This window comes from Frieseomelitta varia, unplaced genomic scaffold, assembly GCF_011392965.1.
Source record: "Frieseomelitta varia isolate USP_RPSP 00005682 unplaced genomic scaffold, Fvar_1.2 scaffold_379, whole genome shotgun sequence".
In the NCBI taxonomy this organism is placed as follows: domain Eukaryota; kingdom Metazoa; phylum Arthropoda; class Insecta; order Hymenoptera; family Apidae; genus Frieseomelitta; species Frieseomelitta varia.
This window is the reverse complement of record NW_025110122.1, coordinates 580,634-593,676: the sequence shown is the minus strand read 5'-3', so window position 1 is coordinate 593,676 and position 13,043 is coordinate 580,634. Positions and strand designations below refer to the sequence as shown.

Here is a 13,043-nt window from a genome sequence, read left to right as displayed (position 1 = left end):
TGCTGAAATACTACGAAATAGAATAGAGCAAGGCTTCCGACAAATTCGAGAAACACCAGGAATGATAGAGAGAGTAACCAGATGAATGACAAGACGCGTGCAGGCTTGTCTTCAAATGCAAGGTGGTCATTTCGAGCATCTTTTGTAATAGTAATTAAAACAGAGAATTCAGCATATCTCATAAACGAAGACAGATAGGACATATATTTATATGACTTTTTTTCATTGTTTTTAGGCGTACAATCAGCTCTCTAAGTGGGTCCCACAAGTTACGAAACACCCTGTATAAATTTTTTGACAAAACGACAGCACATTCTGAGAGTTATTAAATTTCTTCATTTTAAACAAATGATATAATTGTAATGATAAAATTTTTCTTACATTTTTTTCCGTAGTGTTTTCATCAACAAGTATAAGTAGCATAAATTAAACTTTTCGCAATACATTTTGTGTTATTATAAAAGGAAAAAAAGTAGAAATATGAAAATATTTAACGGGTTAAATGGATAGAAACTAGTGTAACGAGTTTGGTAATTGTCCAATACCTAGTACGACTTTCTTTACATTTAATAACGACAACCATTCTTCCAGGACCAAATTTATATAGTTGCTTAATGACTCTCTGACTTCTTCTCACTCCTCCACAATACACTTTTTCAATTCATTAATATTTACGAATTGTTTTCCATTCCGATGTACATGCCTTCGCCAAATTCCCCTAATAATTTTCTACAACTAAGTCCTTGGATTGGCCATTCTAAGACACGAATTAAAGGATTCTTTTGAACCAAACTCTGCAACCAACGAGATTCGTATTGTTCATTTGTTGCTTGTGTAAATGAATGCATCTGTACGAAATGAAACTCACTGATTCTCGGCGAAACCTCGGCTACACACCGGGCTTGATCCCATTCCTACTAAACAGGCATACCTATGAGCCGCGGAGAAGGTTGCAGCCGCCGGAGACAGCCGGCACGTGCTTCTTAGCCGCGGCGCGGTTCTGACACACGCGTGTACGCGTATCAACGTATAATTAGCCGCGTATCGCGCATCTAAACTCGTTCCCGGGTAATCGAGATATCCCGGTAACAGCGTTAAGCCAGCTTGAATCGGAGCACGTAGCGCGGAAGCGCGATCGATAAATTTCACGGAGTCGATCGAGACGAGATCGGGAGAGATGTTTTGAAACGGGACGCGTCGTCGCGCCCATCTGGACGTTCAGCAACGGTTGTAGCTTTCCCGGTTTGTACGGCCCGGGATGCAGGCTGTTTGCGTTGTCGCGCTGACACCCGAGGCGTCTGACAGGATTAAGCATCGATATGTTTTACGGCCTTTAGCCGTTCTACCGGAACAGAGTCTATGCGGGCCTCGATTGTACCCCGAGGTTTGAAACCGATACACAGAGCACGTATGTATGTATGTATACGTACTATCGCGCGATTGAGGATGATATTGATTCGCTCTCGCGTGCACCGTCTATCGTTTCCCGCGTTATTTACGCGTTCATCGAGCAAATACTCTTTCCTCTCCTTTTTGATATTTTATTCACTCATTGTGTGTTTATGAAATACTGCGTTCGTGCCGTTTGTTGATGAATTATCGTGGGGAGAGGGGAGGCAAGATTATTTCGCGATTTTACTTTGTCGAAGGTTTATTTCGAAACTTATCGCGGCTTTACGATCTCGAAGGAGAACTTGAGCTATGAAAAATCTGAGAGAACGTTCAACACAAATTAAAAGGATCGAAAGATTTTCCCAGAGTTTTGTATTTCATTTGCGCGCAACTTGTTGAAGTTAAAAGCCTCGCGTGCACGATTGAAGACTTGGGTAACTTTTATGCTCAAATTTTTTCTGTAGGCCGACGCAAATATACGGAACAACGTCGAAATGAAAGGGGGAACCAAAGGTGCAATTTAACCATCACTTTTTTTCCAAAGGCGCGATGCAAATAACGCAGGGTCATTTATTTCGTATATCTCGCTAAGAACGTCCGTGTGGTTGTCGCAAGAGTAGCAATTCTACAACTTCTAACGCCAGATGAGCTCGTAATGGCGAAAGAAAATTGTTGGTCGTCCGTCCTCATAAGAGATAAAATTATCGACGCTGTGATTATTGTAAAAAGAAAATTGATCGGGCAAAAGTCAAACGACACGCAAGGCAGAAACGTTGATATTAGCTTAACCGATTGCCTAAAGGATTACCACCAAAAACTGCATTTAAGTCGCACGGTGCCACTGTCGATATACACTCAATCACCGTAAGCGTTTACGCGATTAGCGGATGTACAGGGGAAGAAACACGACCGGTAATATCCAATTTGCGTGTTCCGAGTCACAGGCTAGAGTGATGAATCTCGGGCGAATTCGACAAAGCATTTTTTGCATCGTGGGACCCGCGCGATGAAGAAACGGCGCAAAAGAGAGAGAGAAAGAATAAGAGAGAGAGACGAAAGGAGAGCGTGAAGGAAATGAAGAAGAAACAGACCACTCTGTTAATGCGAAGTAATGGACGAAGCTAACTCGCGAGCTACACAAATAATAGGCTACCACTCAGACGACGACGTGTTTGGCGAGCGCCAATTCATCCTTTCCTTCCTTCTCAGTCGCCATAGAAATTCTCGCATACTTCGATAACAGACCGCCGCTACGAAACGGCCAATTCAACCTTTGCAAAACGGGAACGATTTGCAGACAATAAATGTTTTCTACGTTCAGTTTGGTTCACCCCGGTGTCAGGCTTGAACGCCGCGCAGACCGATTCAGAATGCCAGAGCAGGATCCTGCGAGAAGGACACTTAAGTGGTCAGGACAGTTTGACGGGCCTAAAAATTACGAATACTTTGGTGGGCTAGTAAAAGAAAAGTACATAATTGATTGACATGAGCTTTCGTGGTTTATTTTAACACATTGTGAACTATAAAAAGCAACATTAAAAGAGAAAAGAAGAGAGCTCTTATTTAACTTTTTAACGGCATCATTTTACATAACTTTTTCTACATTGCCTATCAGTTTGTATAATTCCAGCCAAACAGGATTAACTTTAACAAAACGGCGAAGAAAGTTCAAAAGTAAACAATATTCTCTATGAATTGACGAGCCAACATTTTCATTTTTGTGAAAATTATGAAAATAGCAGCTATTTGTTTTTGATGTAGCGAGCTTTATGCCAAAAATTTCTACATCTTTTGTTTATATTTTTCGAAATTGTTAAAAATTGAAAAATGTTCGATCGTCAATCCCTAGTAAATGTTACACTAAAGATACGCACCAAGTTTTCACAGTAATCGGTTGGTTAGATTCCGAGATATCTTGCGTACCTTTTTTAAAAACCTAGTTTCGAAAGAAACGCGTTTAAAGTTTCAGAACGTCATTTTTCACATGTATCCTTTCACATGTATCCTACTTACTTTTTTTACTTACTATATCGCGGCTCACAGTTCTTACAATTCGCAACTAAATTGAATCCAAGTCCCCTAATATTCGATTTATCAAAAGTAACATTTGAATCACACGATTTACACTGTATAATACTGTGATAAAACAGTGATACAAATTCAATTATTCTGTATCCGCGAATTTGTTATTATACCTCAAAATAAGTCGTTTTAAAGGCTAGGACCTTTTATATCTTATGTCTAAAACTTCAAACTACTATATAAAATAAAAAAAAAATTGATTTTTTGAAAATTTCAAACTGTCCCGATCCTTTAATCCTCGACATGATCGTGGCACGCGTTCAACCGGGTTCGTCGGTAGCTCCGGACCAGCTGATGATTTCTTCCAGGTAGTAACTACTTAGAGGCAATAAGAGATAAACGGAAATACGTGCAAGCCGCGGATGGAGAAATGAAAAGATCGTGGCCGAGATCGTTCTCTCTTCGAGATCGAGATCGATATTGGAGCCTGTGCTCGACGATAGAAAGATAAATCTTGAGAATTACGCACGACGAACGATTGACGTTGTGACTGACAAACAGGAAAAAGGAAAATGCATAACGTAAATAAATAAATAAATAAAATTAACAATAACGAGTAATTATTAGATCGCTTACACGATAGATGGCGAAACAGTATCCGGCTTTGCGTTCCGGTCGTAAATTTATCATTAGCGGGTCAAGTCTGTAAAAGATCGTTTCAAAAGCGTCAATCACGTTCGTGTCTAAAAAGCTAAAAACACTTGCGAGTACAAGTCTCGAGCCTTCGCGTCGGGATAAATGAAATTTCCAGCTTGAAGTTGGACGCTGGTTGGCGAGCCCGTAGAAATTATCGTTCAGTTTATGCGATCCGATAAGCGAGCCAATCCGCGGAACTCGAAGCGAAAAACAAAAAAAAAAAAAGTCCCCATCAATTTTCCATAATTTCTCTATTAACAAGCGAAACCGTACCGAACGCGCGCTACCGAGGCCGAGGAGATAAAGGCGAATTTCAATGCGCGGTCAGGGTCATATTATTCGTGGCAACGCGCCCGATTTACTGCACTTCGTTCTACATACGCGCCTGCCAACTGCACACGACACGTATAAAACACCTCAACATCCGGTTGTTCCTGATTCCTGATTTCGGTAGAGCCACCACGATCACCGGTGCATAGAGATCGTAGAATTTCAGATGAGCGCGATGGGAAGGATTACGGTTGCTAACCAATGGCAAGTGCTAAATAAAATCGGCCGCGCGAAACCGGCAGTAGCCGAGTAATAAAATCAACCGAATAATAAAGACCCGTTGATCCTTGAAGCACGCGCTTCAAGCGGATCGTTACTCTCCATTCTCTGTTAGAAATCATCCAACGGGCAATGTAAGAATTGAGTCGTTTCTCTTTCTCGAGAACTGAAAACACGTTTGATATCCGATGATGAAGAGCCTTGGTGGTTCTTGCGGTTCTTGAAATATTGATACTTTGTCTGACATTTTTCATCCATATATCAATTGCATTATAACTGTAACAGGGAAGAAAGTAAGAAAATCTCTTTGACAGCCACTCTTTTGAATACACGAACTGAATGCAGTATTTTTATACTTGGTTATCGTCGAAAGAGATTCACCGTGCTGCTGACTCGATACGTTGCATTAATAATAAATTAATGGTAATTATCGTAAATTTCCTACTGCTGAAATTTCTGTCGATATCTTATTGTTAGTAAATTATGTGTAAGACCACAAGACTATTATAAATATATCAAGAATATCAGTCTATCATTATTGATATCTAAATATCAATACCGATACTTGATTTGGTAATTTAGCAATCAAAATACACAAACTTCTACAAAGTACAAAACACAAAAATAAGAGTTTAAAGAGCACAGACCAAAAAAAAAAAAAGAAAAAAATGAAAAGATTTGTATTATTAAATTAAGGCTAATCCTACGTGAAAATTGTGAATGTTTCCGTTATATCGAGTCAAATGGAAACGAAATAACACGGATATCAGATAACTGGAAAATCATAAACGAGTCAGTTTATCGTTTATAGCGATATTTACTAGCTGCCCATTAGCTCGATATCTGAAAAATTCAAATCCACGTAAATCTGATTGCAGATCTAATCGTAAGTGAAAACACTGCTTACTAGTAATTGGCTTACTTTGCTCAGCGAAGAATTATCATTAAATGTAATTAATTAATCTCTAATTGTAAATAATTAATCTCTAATTAATTGAAAATCAAAAATCAACCAAATGAATTAATTTGCTAATTGATGGCAAGTTATCAACAATTCGTAATTGAGGCGAAATCGAGACGATGGCGAGGCGAGAAAGAGCGCCGTGACAAAAAAGAGCAGAGTGCTAATTGACAAACGCGTAACCCTCTGTCGAGGAATGCGGAAAGAACGGCCGAAAGTGAAAATATCAAGAGATACTCCACACGTGGAGTGGAGCGGAGCGCGGATTGAAAAGTGTTTCTTGAATTATATCGTAAAAGCACGTTGCCCGTGTTCCCATCGCTCCATGTACGACACACAGAGTTGAAGAGAGTTTATTCCGGTGAGCGAATCTCGCGATTGCCTTATTCGTTTGCGCCGATGGGTGTCCTCTTCCACTTGGCTCAAGATTCGCGAGTGTACGACCTTGACATCGATCGTCCTTGGACCCGAGGGGAAATCGTGCGAAAGTAATTTTCAGCCTCCTTTTTTCTTTTTCCTTCTCTCTCCTCCTTCTATCTATCTATCTATCTATCTATCTATCTATCTATCTCTGTCTCTCGCATCACTCATTTAGAAAACTGTTCGATCCGCGCCAATAAGCAGCGAGTTCCGTGCTAAATCGTACGGATTGTCGATCCGCCTGGAAACTAGCTCGGAAAGGCAACGGACTATCTCGAATGCAACTCGCGTGCAGACACGTCGCCGATGTACAGCGCAGTTTGAATGTCTCGGGAGCCGCGCCGCACCGGCCCAATGCCTCGTGAACTCGGCGTGCAACGTGGCTCCTCCGCCGGCTGAATCCGCGACGTGTCTGCACCACTTTCAAACTTTCGACCTGAAAACGAACACTCCGCCGCGCCTGTGGTACATTGCAAGCACGTAGCCATAAGTTACCGGCCAGCTCTTGGCCAGAAACGCCTTTGAATCTTGAACCGAAAGTTCATTGATACCGCTTGTACACTCCCGTCCATAAGTCACCGGGCACTTGCTTATTTTTGAGGTGAATAGTTACTAGAACACAGACATGCTTTCTCTAATTTTACTGTACAATCTTGTTACATCTACTGTTACTTGTTTTATAATAACACCTGATATGATCTGAATAAATATTTCAAAAAAATATCAAAAGAATGTATGTATGTTTAAAGAATCCAATCGAAGAATTATGGGATGAATTGGACAGAAGGTTCCGGGAAACGTGTCCAAAAATCGAGAAATGACTTATGGAGGAAATTAGAAGAAGCGTGGGTAGAAATTCATTCCAAAATGTTGATAAAATTAATCGAAAGAGAATGCCACGGTTAGTTCAGGCTGTCATATCTGCACGAGGCGGATATATCGGCGAAACAAAGATGTAAGATACATTATATACTTCTTGATAAGATTTTTGACACGTAAACTGTACGACATGTGTATTCTAGGTATTATACGTATGCAATAAGTAGTAATTTCGTTCCATAAAATAGGATATTTCATCGAATATAATTGCCCGTACCTCAATTTGTCGTAGTGTCCGGTGACTTATGGTAGTTACGTGTACGAGTGTATTATACTTTTGTACAGTGTGTCCCTGAAATCGCGATACAAGCGATTCTACGTGCAAAAACAAGTCGAGAAAGAGACATTCTTTTCATTTTGAGACTACGTTTTCGAAAAGAATGAGTTTGAAAATTTGTTAGATACAGCTGTAAATTTTGAGATATTCGACTTTTCCTTTTCTGTCGATATTTACAAATTTTGGACGATATGTCTTACTTCCGTGTTCAAAGATTTAAAAAAATACAGACGTAATTTAACGTAAAAAAGCGTGCGTGACAATTTGATTGAACGAACGTAGCTGCGTATGCAGTAACGCGGTCAACATTTTGTGAGAAAATGATTTCCACCGTTGAAAAGTAAGGAACCTCTCAGTTCCGAGAAACTCTTTGCGCGCGGAAGGTATCTATCGTGACTACTACGAGAAACAGGATATCGAGGGTACATCCTCTCGTTTTATTTTCCCACTTGATATTCTCTTTTTCTCGGAAGAATCAACTTTTCGAAAATACAGTTGAAACCAATATCAGTCTCGCCATAGTTTTGCTTCGAGACTCGTAACTCTCACGTGAGAGTCTTGACTCTTTGCGAGAAATATACGATCTCGTATACACGATATACGTAGTATATTATCGAAGTAAATATCTATCATAGTTGAAATCGCGAAGATTCGGAAGATGGAGCAGATTAACGCGTGTTGGCTTTTAACGAGAGATTGAACGAAACCCGATTGAACGATTGAACGAATCGTACGATTTCGAACGATGGGTTTGATCAGTTCTTCACTCGCATCGTGATACAGACACCGCGCAATTTTTTTGCCCGCGATTACCAACGTTTTGTTAAATCGCCCGCAGCGGCAATTTCGAGGATTCTGCGTCTATGATTCCTATAGTATGGTGTTCCTGCATGGTTGAGCTAGTCATGAGGTTGCAAAGGTCTTTCATCGGCTGAAATCTACTCTGCCTCAAGCTCGGATCGTTACGAAACTTACAATTAGTCGATTCAATGTCTGTAATTGCTGTTTAGCACGCGCATACGCAATTATCGTTGAACTTACGCTATTGACTTGCGCGCGGCACGATTTGGAAACGCGGCAGGGCCATTTGAAATTCCTGTCAATCAAGATTGTCAATAATTGTATTTTGATTATCTAATTGTCCCCAAGACTGACCACACTACTGCTGTGTGCTCTAATTTTTACACCGGTTAAAAGAATGTAAATATTTTGCACGTGCAAAAGTGATTGAAAAAAAGGGAAATCCTGTCATCGTTGCAAATTATGAAAATAAATCGAAGGAATCAACCATTAGGCCACATACGATAGTGTAGTGTGTACTGAACTAAAAACTGAAACAATTGTCGATCTGAAACAAGTATTCGACGATGTTCAAAAACGTCGAAATGAAGTGAAATATAATTTCATGCCTATTTATTATTATACATAATAAATAATTATATATAATTATATAGTATTAATATATAATATTATATTATATTATATTATAAATTATAATATAATAATATTGTAATATATATTATATTAATATAATAATATTATATTATATATATAAGTACTATTATTGTAATATATATATTGTACTATTATTGTAATATATATTATATTAATATAGTAATATTATATTATATAAATAAGTACTATTGCTATCGGTACACTTACTATTATTACTTATATCCACTCACTATATACTTGTAAATCATTTTATATGTACACTCATCATTACTATCATTATTTATACACTCTAACTATTATTATACCTAGCGTTAATTACCTTTATTATTTTACGTACATTTACTGCATATACTATATATATATATATATATATATCTCGCTTTAAATATTCGAACTTGATCGGACATTTTTCCCATACGAAGGCACAGAGGGCACTAGGATATTGTTCGTTCAAAGGAATGTTATCGCTTGTCATTCCTGGAATGACTCGGCGTCGAAGTAGAACGCGTCTCACGCTTCGGCTCGCGTTCACCGCGATCGCTGACGTCCGCGATTGTTTTAGAAAGAAGAATATTTGCGCGTACGTGCGTGCAAGAAACGTCATCGACTTCCCGTGGCCGGAGTCCTCGCGGCCGAAGCGAGGCACCGAACAATAGGTTACTGTACTGTTTCTTGCGCCGGCGTAAAAAAGACGAAAGAAATTCCGGTTGCTAGTTGACCGCGCGAGTTTCAGATACCTGAAGGCCTGAGGACGTCTCCCGATGGGTTCGCGCGCGCGCGCGCGCGCATGGGTTGTCGGCGATCGGCCAGTACGTAACACGTACGATCGCCGCGCACGTTGACTCGAGCAAATCAAACGATTCTAATGGACCGGACGCTTCTCCGAAGCGGATAGACGTATAGCAATCACGTGAGAGGCAGTTTGCAAGGAAATGGTTCGTTACTGAGAAGTAATTAGCGTACACAACGTGACACCGTCTAAATGACCATCGGTAACCGGTCGTGATACGACTACGGTCACCTTTTTTTTTTCTTTCCTTTCTTCTTCTCTTTTTTGCCGACTCATTAATATGCGCGTTGCGACTGTGTGGAGGACAAGATCGGTACAAGGGGGCCGAGACGTTGTGGCTCTGTTTCACGACTTCTGACTAGCCGAAAATGCGCCTCACGTGCCGCCAAACTGTGCCCCTCCTCTCGCCACCGACGCGTTTCGAAGATCGAACGAATAGGACTGATCGCGGCTCGTTGCCAAAGTGCTCGCTCGTCGTGGGAACTTTCCCGATAAATCGGCGAAACGAAGAAACGATGCCATCGTTTACCATTCTTGCCTATTGCCGGCTAAACGCATTGCGAAGCACGAAATGATCCGACGTCCCACTATTATATATTCTCCTTAGAGTTACTGTTCCCGCGTATATATTGGGAAAATTCAAATCTAAATACGAAAGTACAGACTGATGTGCGTGAATTTATTTTGAAAGAAATTCGTACATATGTTCGTCTCTTCTTTTTTTTTTTTTTTTTTTCTAAAAAAAATGTAATCTCAAAAAAGAATTTAACGCGTTAATTAACAATATATTCATATGTAACTGAAATGAATCTCAGACGGTACTAGATAAGAAACAAAAATCTTTTTAGTTAGTTATTTACACATCGTATTAGAATCTAATTACAAATTACTTTCAGAGTTGAGGAAAAATCAGTCTTCATTTAAATGCATTTAGAATGCAGTTTATAAAGTCTCACGGTACCATTTTCTCGATCTCTTCTCCGTTTTCTTTTTTTTTTTTTTTTTTTTTTTTCCTCGTAACCATATTTTCGATTTGTGCCTGCCCTCCGCTTTGAAGTTTCTCGCGCTTCGATCGCACTTTGTTCAAGTCATCGAGAATATTTGCATACGTACACTTTACGTAAAAGGGATTTTCTCGTCCATTTGGAAATAAATAAAGAAACGAAAATTCCACCGCCCGTTACGTATAGTGTTTTATTGAATACGCGACATGTAAGGAGTATACTGCTCGAGTTGAATACGGTCTTCGAAGCAATTCAATTCAACTTCCACTTTCTGTCCGCAAGGAAAACCTCGTTCCTGGGATATTTACTTAAAAGGAACATTTTGCTCTTTCTTAGCATTCAAACAAAAATGAAATTCATGAATTACCCAGACATATCTTTAAAGTACGTTGCTGTTTAACTGGTACATGTACAATTCACTGGCATTCACCGACACTTGAAAGGACGCTGTGTAGTTGCAGATTCTACGAAGTAAGAGTAATTATTTATTCCGAAAGAGAATAAGACAGAAATTGTAGACTCACGTTTCTCGACGCGTGATCGATATCTCGTCGATCTTGCGTTTAATAATCGAAACGATCCACTTTCCTTTTCGTTTGCTTATATTTATATAATTAACTGTCTGGTTAGTATAATCAGCTATCTAAATATATAATCGGCTATCTGAAGCTAAGACTTACCCGAGCTTGAACGACTATGTGACTAGTGGAATTTTCAAATGGCACAATTGAAATTTTGACAAAAGGACAAAAGGACACTTGTTGCAAGAATATTCTGTTTCAAGTCTGTAACTTTCAAGTCAGCAGTTAGCAGATAAATATTGGTTCCGAAAGTTCAGTAGATGTGAATCTCCGTTTCTCGCCAGAATGGAATTTTCTAGTTACTAAACTGACACTCTGCCTCAATAGCATTAAACTAAATTACATAACTGTCGTTCTCAATTCTTCGTCACTATGTTTGACGATATCTGCGTGTATCAAACGATCAATACCAACAAAAGCTTTCTACGTTCTACGTTCAAACAACAGAAATCATACACGAGTCAGTACGAAAGCAACGCTTCTGAAAGCGGCAGGCGAGTTGATTTTCGTCGAAAGATGGTGAGGATTGTTGGATCGATCGAATCGATGTAAGCAAATTCGAGGCGACGAGAGTAGACGCGCGAGACTGGTAGATAGATGGGCGATCAGGTGGCGCGCGTTCGGGACACCTTGCCTATAGGGATCATCGGGTACTCCTGGAGACAACGGTGACTAGGAGGCAGCAAAGAGAGAGAACTCTGCCTTATAGGGGAGTTAAGCGCACGGCGACGACGCCTCGGTTGATCTTCGTCTCGTCTTGTCTCGCCTGGCCTCGCCTCGGATCGGATCGGATCGTCCATCCTTGCACTTCGCCCCGCCTCGCGTCGCATCTTCTCGCGTACACGAACGCTTGCGCCGCGGCTACACTGGGTCCCGCGACCCTGATCCTTCTCAGAACGCGCGCTAGAGACTTGCAACCGGGTTTTTAGCGCGATCTTGAAAACGGAAAATGTTTGTTTTTTCGTCGACTGCCCGGTTGCTCGGCTGGCTCGTGCTACCCGGCCAACCCGCTGTCTCTCTGGGGCCTTCTCTCGCGAGTCGCGCTGAAAAATCGCAAGGCAAGGGTGAACGCAAACGCGCGTGCATCGCTACTATGACGAGTTGAATATTTATCGGCGCGGACTCGTCCGACTCGTCGGACGTTCGAATCAATTATCATATTTACCACGTTCGACGATTTTCACGTACGAGAGGGGAATGTGTCACGATTTCACGATTAACGGTTAGATCGATTTACGGGGGGGTGTCGAACGAACCCGGAACAATCGGAGGAACGTGAACGTGGATATGAAACAGGGAGAAAAAGCGAGAAGCGGCTGGAAGGAAGATGACGGATTACAGCCGAGGACGCAACCCTGTCGATCTAGCGCGAGGCAGAGGTCTCGCGATATGCGAGGAAACGAAAAAGTTGAAAATCATCGTCGTCGATCGAAACGATAAAATCGCAAAGGAATAAATGTCAGACGAGTGATGAATTCTATCGCGATCGATCCGACTTCCCCGGGGCGTGGGTAACGCAACGAGTAAAGGGCCACGTCGCTGCTGTCGAGCGCTGCTGCCCTAGTCGAAGAAAGAGAAAAGGCACGGGCGAAAGGAAGAAAAAGGGCGAGGAATGTACGTATAAGACTATACGGGAGAGGACGAACGGGAGGAAAAAGAGAAGGGTAAGAACGGAGGAGGACGAAGAGAACGAGAAGGATGAGGTGGCGCGATAGCGGCAGAGATGAGGAGGGTGGGAGATGGAAAACGCGGCCCGGCTACGAAATGGCCGTGCCCCAAAGAGGCCAACGATCGAGAATGACCACCCGACGATCTTCCTAAATAACGACGATCACTCCCGACACCCCGGCAATCGTCTCTAACCGTTCATTCTCGTGCCGTGCGAAACCCACCGGGTAAACCTAACGAGCCTAATTCGGAAGGGACGATCGACGTCGATAAACCTTCCTCGGGGTTTCCTCGCGTTGACGCAACGTCGAAACGTCATCGAGTCAAGATTAGACGGAATAAGTAGGCA

The 13,043-nt window shown here is 41.2% G+C and overlaps 1 protein-coding gene across 1 annotated transcript in view; it reads left to right on the top strand.

Moving 5' to 3' along the window:
* LOC122531164 overlaps positions 1–13,043 on the top strand; it is a 48,727-nt gene that overhangs the window by 7,450 nt on the left and 28,234 nt on the right. The gene's annotated exons all lie outside the window — the stretch shown is intronic.